General features: G+C 36.8%; 1 protein-coding gene across 1 annotated transcript in view; it reads right to left on the minus strand.

Annotated features, from left to right (window-relative positions):
* The window catches only part of LOC139935910 (amyloid beta precursor protein binding family B member 1-like), a 94,014-nt gene extending 86,357 nt beyond the window's left edge, over positions 1–7,657 (minus strand). Inside the window, exon 1 of the mRNA XM_071930534.1 lies at positions 7,577–7,657. The gene's annotated coding sequence lies outside the window, so the exon portion shown is untranslated. The remainder of the gene's footprint in view (positions 1–7,576) is intronic.
* Between the last annotated feature and the right edge of the window lie 892 nt (positions 7,658–8,549).

Below are 8,549 nucleotides of genomic sequence, written 5' to 3' on the forward strand. Positions count from 1 at the left end.
AAATTTCCAGAAAACAAAATAGTACAAGTAACTTACAATCCAAAGAAAATACTAAGGCTTTTTTAAAAACAAAACTGTCCACCCATAGACTTGCTCTATGGTCCATCATTGTTTTTGAGAAGCAACACTTGCTCTATGGTGAAGGTGATAAAGGTAACGACTGACTAGCGAACAAGTCTACCTGCACGTCTATACCCGACTGCCAACACCCACACGTTAATGAGGACCATTAGTGTAATGATAATGATGCTGACTGATGATAATCAGAGTCTGGGGATCTTGTCCCCAAACCTTTTTTATAATCGCTGACTGCTCATCTGCTTGACATTAAATATTGGCGTTATTTGTTTTTGGAAGGTAATTTGTTTTTGGATGGCATTTTATTTTTTCAGGTTGTAATTTCAGAACTGGACATGTTATGATAAATTACACTGGAATTGTTTGGATAGTTAATTATTCATGTGATTAAGGTTAGGATTAGTGAAACAAAACAAACTAAATTGGGTTTCTCTCTTGAATCATCATGTTTTCTTTAGTACAAAAAGGTCAAAAATAACTTGTCTGTTTTCTTCTCATATTGAACTATTCATGTTTCATAGATAATTTATCAATAATATGAATGTATTACTTTCTATAAAAAAAAAACACTCATCAATTTAACATTTTTTAGTTTAATTAAAACCCTAATCATCCCAATCCCTTCAAATTCCAAATTTGGCTTTTTAGGGTTATTGTAAAATGCTATTTTAAATACGAACTAATTATTATTATGCATACAATAACAAACTTGTGAAAATTTGGGCTCAATTGGTCATCGAAGTTGCAAAAAAAATAAAGAAGAAGAAAAAACATCCTTGTTGGATAGAACTGTGAAGCCTGAAGCCAGCCGTTCTCAGATTCAGGAAAAATTACCACTTTCTCTAAATTTTCAAAAAAGGGTGTTGTTTCTAACAATGTTTTTCACAATAAAAAGCTATCCAGTGCTCTTTACCAAGTAAATTTTTAAAGACCTGCTTGAACGAAAATGTCAAGTCGTAAACTTTGCTGAATTTCACTTCAAATGTCTTCAATGAATAAGGAAATCAAGTCATATGATTATAAATAGATTTCAATTGTGTAAAAAAAACAATCATTTCGAATGCCCTTATCCAGCGCTTTTCTGAGAGATTTGCGAAAAGCCCTGATACGTAATCACTCTCAAAACGTCATAGTTGGGAGCTAAAATTTGTAAAGCCGCTTTGTTGCAGCGTGGAGGTATAACAAAGCAAACTCCCACAAATGACGTCAGCAGCATTGTCCTTCGATGCACGCTCTCAACGGCAGAAGTGTTTTAAGTTATTTAAAACCTTTAGGTTGGGGCCTGATTTTTAATCGATAATTAAAAAAAATTCAGAAGTGTACACATATCAAAATGACATTAAAATGGTGAACAAGTGCATTATAAAGAAGATACAATACCATTTCCGTTGAAAACATTCCGCTCAGGTAGGTGTTTAAGGTAAATAATTTTTGAGTAATTACTAAAGGTATACCCTCTTGGCTCTACAGTCTGGCCCATGAAGTACCCTTCACCCACGCAAAACTATCATAACTTCCCTCTTCACATCAACGCAACATTGGTAGCTATGTATACGGCTTGATTGCTGCGTCATGTGTTGAAGTAAAGGACATTATACAAGGTAGAAACACCCTTAGCAACGACCAAGCTGTAGCCATAGACGTCATTTTGAACACAACCTAAGACTCGACTCCAAACAGTCTGGCCCCTTTATTACATCCTCATCATTACTATTAGGTTGTGATGACTGTATAAGGGGAACTTGACAAAGATGGTATCTGATTGAAGTCATCTTTGAACACCACAGGAGATAGGTAATGCATTACCCAGTGTCAGAGCAATTACATGTCCATGTAGCAAGTGTCATTCTGTATCACTTCATGTGAGGATCCTACTTGGTTGTCAGGAAAGTTTAGTGATGACGGTTAAACACAGATGGACAATTTATATTTTGGTTTTACACATACACCGATGTATGTTAGCACTGTTTACTCGGTACTTTCCCGAGTCCTGTAAACAAATATCACAGGCATGTTACTTGGGTGGGATTCGAACCCACGACCCTTGCAGTTCTAGAGCAGTGTCTTACCAACTAGACTATCGAGGTTGCCCGGTAGCTAGAGGCAGTTCGAATCCTAAGTTTTGGCAGTGGGTAGGCCTACCGCAACGATATAAGAGATGTTAAATTTGCATCGGGATAAATAATACTAATTTTGGTTTTACCCGTACACCGATGTGTGTTAAATAGCACAGTATACTCAGTACTTTCCTGAGTCCTGTGAAAAAATATCATAGGCAGGTTACTCGGGTGGGATTTGAACCCGCGACCCTTGCAATTCTAGAGCAGTGTTTTACCAACTAGACTACCGAGGTTGCCCGGTAGCTAGAGGCAGGTCGAATCCAGATGGCCAAGTCTTGCAGTTTAACTTTACTACATTGCTGGCTGGCTATGACATTGTGTTAGTGCTCAAAGTTGGGTGGAAATTCATAACACATGCAGGGCTTGTGGCTCAGAATTTTTACTGGACTAGAATTTGGTTCACAAGACCAGATTCAAAACTAGCAAGGACCAGAAATGAAAAATAAAAAACAGTTTTAATAGATTTAACGTATTTATTTGAACAAACACAAAAAGAAGATTCATTTTGTTTGTCTTAAAGCCATTGGACTCTTTCGGTACAGAAAAACCCCAAAAAGTTCACAGATTTACAAATAACTTACAGGGTTTACAGAAGGTAGTGGTGAAAGACTTCTCTTGAAATATTATTCCATGAAAGCTTTACTTTTTGAGAAAACAGTAAAACAATATCAATTCTCGATATCAAGAATTACGGATTTATTTTAAACACATGTCATGACACGGCGAAACGTGCGGATACAAGGATGGGTTTTCCCGTTATTTTCTCCCGACTCCGATGACCGATTGAGCCTAAATTTTCACAGGTTTGTTATTTGATATATAAGTTGTGATACACGAAGTGTGAGCCTTGGACAAAACTGTTTAGCGAAAGGGTCCAACGGCTTTAAATAAGGGTAAGTAATCTTTGATACTCAGCAGAATAAAAAAGATATTCAGACTCACTCAAACTCAACATTTAAACGTAATTTTTTTTTTAAACAAACACACAAGAACATTTGACTTAACCGGTTGTGAGTTTATGAAATTTAATGACAAGTTTATGACAATTTGTGAAGCACTAAGCATCATAGTCGTCGTGTAATTTAAGGCCTGCATTCCATTTATAGTTTTAATGAGGATAGCGTGTACTACTGTAGTTACGCCAGTGTAATTTTGTAAAACATTGACTGTGACCCCAAAAAGTACAACCCCACACAAAAGCCTCCTTGATTAATCACTTCCCATTTAAGTTATCCATAAACAAAAGCAATTCACCGGCGAAATATGGCGGTATGATTAATGAAAAGAGCGTGATCAGAGTGATGTATATTCCAATCACCCACTTTGCTAAAACACTATGGAGAGAACGGTACAACAAGTATGTCAGTTTGATTTAATGGGGAGAAACTGCACGTCTCTCGAAGCAGCATCTAGCATTTAAAAGTGAAGGAATATATCTGTCAACTTCTAAATGACTTATCCGCTCTAAATTTATTTTTACAAATTGGATTTTGAAAAGATGAACTCAAAGGTCCAGATACACCCACAAAATATGACCTTCCCCATTATGCATGAATTTTTATTCAACAGATAATATGCTCTCCAGCCTAGCAGGATTATATGAGATTCGAACAACCTCCAGCTACCGCGCAATCTCGGTGGTCTAGTTGCTAAGACATCTACTCTAGAATGGCAAAGGTCATGGGTTCGAATCTCATTCAATAATAATAATGTGCGAGTATACTCCAGAGGAGGTTTCTGCACAGTATAGGAAGATGATGTATTATACATCATCTTCCTATACAGTATACCTACATGTAGGTTGATTTTGTTTACAGGACTCTGTAATGCACTGAGTAGACAAGTTATTTGCGTGTGTGGGTAAAACCAAATATAACGCCCAGTGCTACAGGCTTTGGTCACACACTGTTGCGAAAGCACTTGTTAGCACTCTTAAAATTCCCCCAGTGTTTTCACATTATGACCAAGACCTGTGTTATACTTTACTCTATTTGTGATCATCAAAACTTAAATACTTAAATTTACAATACAAAACATTTTGTTGTAACAAGACAAACTTTGTTCATAAATCTAGCGATGTAGGTGACTTTTTTTTCTCTTGGATTCCGCATCATTGAGTTCTAACGCAACCCATCCGATGAGACGCACACCAAATATTATCAAAGTGCATTGGCCCATACATACAAACAAGCCCTTGGCAATTATGTTGCTTCAAACTGTATCGTGCCAAGCGTTCATAATATATTTAGACATTTTACTCTGCAAAGTGAGGGAGGAATGTTGCGTTTTATTGCCCTGAGCTTTTTTAAGTAATCTGTCACTTAGACAATGGACATCACTGTACAATAAAAAGAGAAATACCTTAAAAATTAAAATTAAAAAAATGTAATGATTTGCAATATTCTTCAATCAACACACAACACACTTGCCACAAAATGAGGGGAAAATGTTGTGCAGTTTATTTGCCCATAATTTCCTAAGCAAGATTCAGGAGTAAATGCAAGAATACATCGCTACCGGAACTCGGTCAAGATCGCACTGTAGGCCTACTGTTTTACTTGTATGGTGTTAGTAAAGCAATCAAGCATAAGGCTCAGCACATTACCCAAAGATAGGTCTAACTGCTTTCAGAGCTGTCACTGTCAATGTATTCTTTAATGAGCCATTTGTCTTGTACGTCCAATGACATGCTTTGTCACAAGTTACCGCTTAGATTTAAATTCAGGGACACCGCCAATATAGGGCTAGATAGCTCAGTTCAGTTGGTGGAGCGCCGGCACGTTAATCTGGAGGTCGTTGGTTCGAATCCCACTCTAGTCAATTCTTGAAAAGTCATTTCAAAAATTTACCCAGTCAGTTTCCCTTGTGGTTTATATTGATGTCTGAAACAAAAAGTCGCATCCCCTTAGGGTGATCCCCTGGCTGCCGCTTCCCAGGTTGTATCGTAATTTGGGTGTGATCCCTGGCTACACGGCAGTTAACGGTTGTATGGCTTCTGACTGGCACCGCGAATAAAGATATTGACAAAATAGGGACACCGCCAATATAGGGCTAGATAGCTCAGTTGGTGGAGCGCCGGCATGTTAATCCGGAGGTCGTTGGTTCGAATCCCATCTAGTCAATTCTTTGTTCAACCCCAAAAGTCATTTCAAAAATTTACCCAGTCAGTTTCCCTTGTGGTTTGTTTACTGTAGATTTAAATTCCTCAGATTCCAGAGCATCAAATGATTGTCAGGAAAGTTTTTCTATAGCAACCTCCTGATGAGCAAACCCTGCTAACATTATGCCATACACATTCAAAATTGTGTGTATGGGTGTTCACCGTCTCCTACATGTGCGTAGCTGTGCACAAATGCTTGAATCATGTGACATGTGTAGCAACTGTCTAGCTGAGAAAATGCATTGGTGCCCTTGCCCTTTACAAAAAACAAGAAGCATACCGGCCTGGTATTCAGTGTACAAGGTTACTCTTTTTGCTTAAATTTGAATTCCTCGAACTATACAGCTATAGGGGCCTAGTCCGAGGAATTCAAATTTAAGCAGGAATTACTTGAAAATGGATTATTAAGTGAACAATGTTCGCCCAATAGACCGCGTAAACTTTGTTTACAAAAAGAGTAACCTTGTGCGCTGTGTACATTCCAGGGCCTTTCTGGCAGGCAATGTACTGCACTGGAAATGTTTACATTTTGGGTCAATAATTTCAATACAAATTGAAAGGTTATAAATTTAGTTAAAAGCAAAACAAGTTTTGAGATGTGTTCCCTTTCTTGATATCAACAATTGGTACAATTAAGAAAGTGCATCTCCACAAAATATGATATAATATTTATATATTGTGTATAGTTTCTATAAGTACATCTTAAGCTGTTTGCATAATGTGCCTGCAGGGTACTTCTAGTGAGCCTTATAGGGGTTTTAACATTTTGGGCCTCCTTAACGCTAAACGTTTTTAAAATCATCATTGATAGGTGAACATTTTACGATCGTTTGCCATCAATGACTCCACTTTCCTTTGTATTGTACTACACAACCAAAACTTTCCCCACACACTCAATATACATTCATAATGCTTGTATTGTCTTTTTGTTGAGTTAAATTAGAAAAAGTATAGCGTTAAGGAGGCCCAAAATGTTAGACCCCTATAAGGCTCACTTATAGTTTCTAGAAGTACCTGCACAGGGTCCAGAATTCTGTGTCTCTTTTGTAAATTATGTGTTGCCCTCTTGACATTTTGCAATTATTCCTGTCAATTTTATCTAAAAACTTAAATTATTTTTTTACCATTATTTAATTTAATTGGGAAGTGGATTGTATATAATGTTGAAGATTAAACAATAATTTTTTATTTTTTTTTTTATAATATTATTGATAATAATGAACAACAATTGAAAACACTATACAGTAAACACAAACAAAGAATGTTATAATGATAAAACTTCATACAAACAAAACAAAAAAACAAACACACTCCTCGTATTAGAAGTATGACCTCGATATCATTTTTTTCACAAGATAAATTTTGCAAAGCTCATTCGTGGCGTGTCATGGCCGAGCGGTTAAGAGCACGGGATTCAAGCTCTGGTGTTTGATCAGCAGAGTGTGGATTTGAATCCCGGTCGTGACACTTGCTACGTAAAATTGGGGAGGTAGTGCTTTCCGCTCTTTTTCGCTCGGCCAGGCTTCGGACTGATGATACCCAAGCCTACATCCGTATGGAAGGGGTACAACCCTGTTTCAGCCCTAGGAGTAGGTGGCAAGGCCTCTGGACAAAAATAATTGTAGCCCACACCTTGAAGTGGCCTTTAGGCCTTGTGTGTCTGGCGACTTGCATAAAATAAAATAAAAAATGAGAGTACAAGTACAAAGAACACACGATTAAGCCTAATTTTTGAGAGAAGCTGGTTTTAAATAAGAACTGTCTGTAGTCTAGTATTTAAGTAAGCTTGAGGTAGGGTTAATAATAGTATAAAAGAAATAAACGTGGCAAAATGTTGATGACATGTCCTTTAATTTAATAAATAAGACTAAAATAAGAGGTTTTTGAGGAGACGACAGCAGAACAAACCTTATCATAATTCTACTTTTAGAAGTAGTAAGGGAATATTATTAAATAGAGAACCCCAATTCCATCACTATCCCTTGCAATTGCATGCAACAACCATCATTAAAAAAATCAATGTATTGTAAAATGTAAGTGCAATATAATGCAAAACAATTTTGACATTGACAGACACGTTATCATTTGGCAATGGCAGACGGGTTATAAATATTATTTCATAAAACTATGCCGCAGAACCTCATGATTTAACAGAAATTGTATCACTTCGTGACCAATATATTATACTGAACACTATGAATAAACAAATATCACTTACCGATTTCCTAAATGCGTCAATTTAAAAGGTTTTTGGTACGTCTTCAATTTCGTCTCGGATGGCCTTCGAGCAGTTTCACCTCTCGATCTATTTTTATGCTCCATTAACACGATCTACACAGTAGAATTAAATAGTTCTGGGGCCAACTTCCGGTGTAAACTGGTACACTGTATGTTCCCGAAATACAATAGGTGGACGTTACGACTACCAGTGCAACTCAATATGACAGTGATGATTGTTTGGAACTTGTATGTGGTGTCAAGACCACGAGGTGGCGCTATGTAACTTAGTGGGCACGTGGACCATGTTTACAAACAACATAATAACAAACATCGTTTGCAATTTTTAATCCCCATGGGTAGCCCCCTACGAAATCATGAACAAAATCCGATTAAAATTCACTAGAGTGAAGCGTTACTTTGAAGAAGAACAAAATTAAATGTGATATTGTCAATGTTTTATACACACTTATACACAGACAATGTATTTTATTTTCATCTTGCAACAATGAGCACTGGAAAGGGGCTTATTTATTAAGGAAAATGCAAGCAAAAAGTAGTTGTTGATGATCAGAAGTATCCTCACCCTTAGAAAATGTACCTACCCCCATTGTGCCCATCCTAGTTTTGGCACTGGACTGTGAAATAATTTCTAAAACCAAGTTTCTCAATTTGAGAGAACACTACATAATTAAAACAATACAAACAAATCACCCAATTTTTCTTTTGTTAGTGAATGCTTGCCCTTCACAACAAACAAATTGTCCTTAAAGGCACTATACACCTTTGCTAATTGTCAAAGACCAGTCTTCTCACTTGGTATATCCCAACATATGCATTAAATAACAAACCTGTGAAAATTTGGGCTCAACTAGTAGTTGAGGTTGCAAGAAAATGATGAAAGAAAAAAACACCCTTGTTGTACAAATTAGTATATGTTTCAGATAGGAATAAAGGGCTTCTGGCCAGAAGTC

Source organism: Asterias amurensis, chromosome 4 (assembly GCF_032118995.1).
Source record: "Asterias amurensis chromosome 4, ASM3211899v1".
NCBI lineage: Eukaryota > Metazoa > Echinodermata > Asteroidea > Forcipulatida > Asteriidae > Asterias > Asterias amurensis.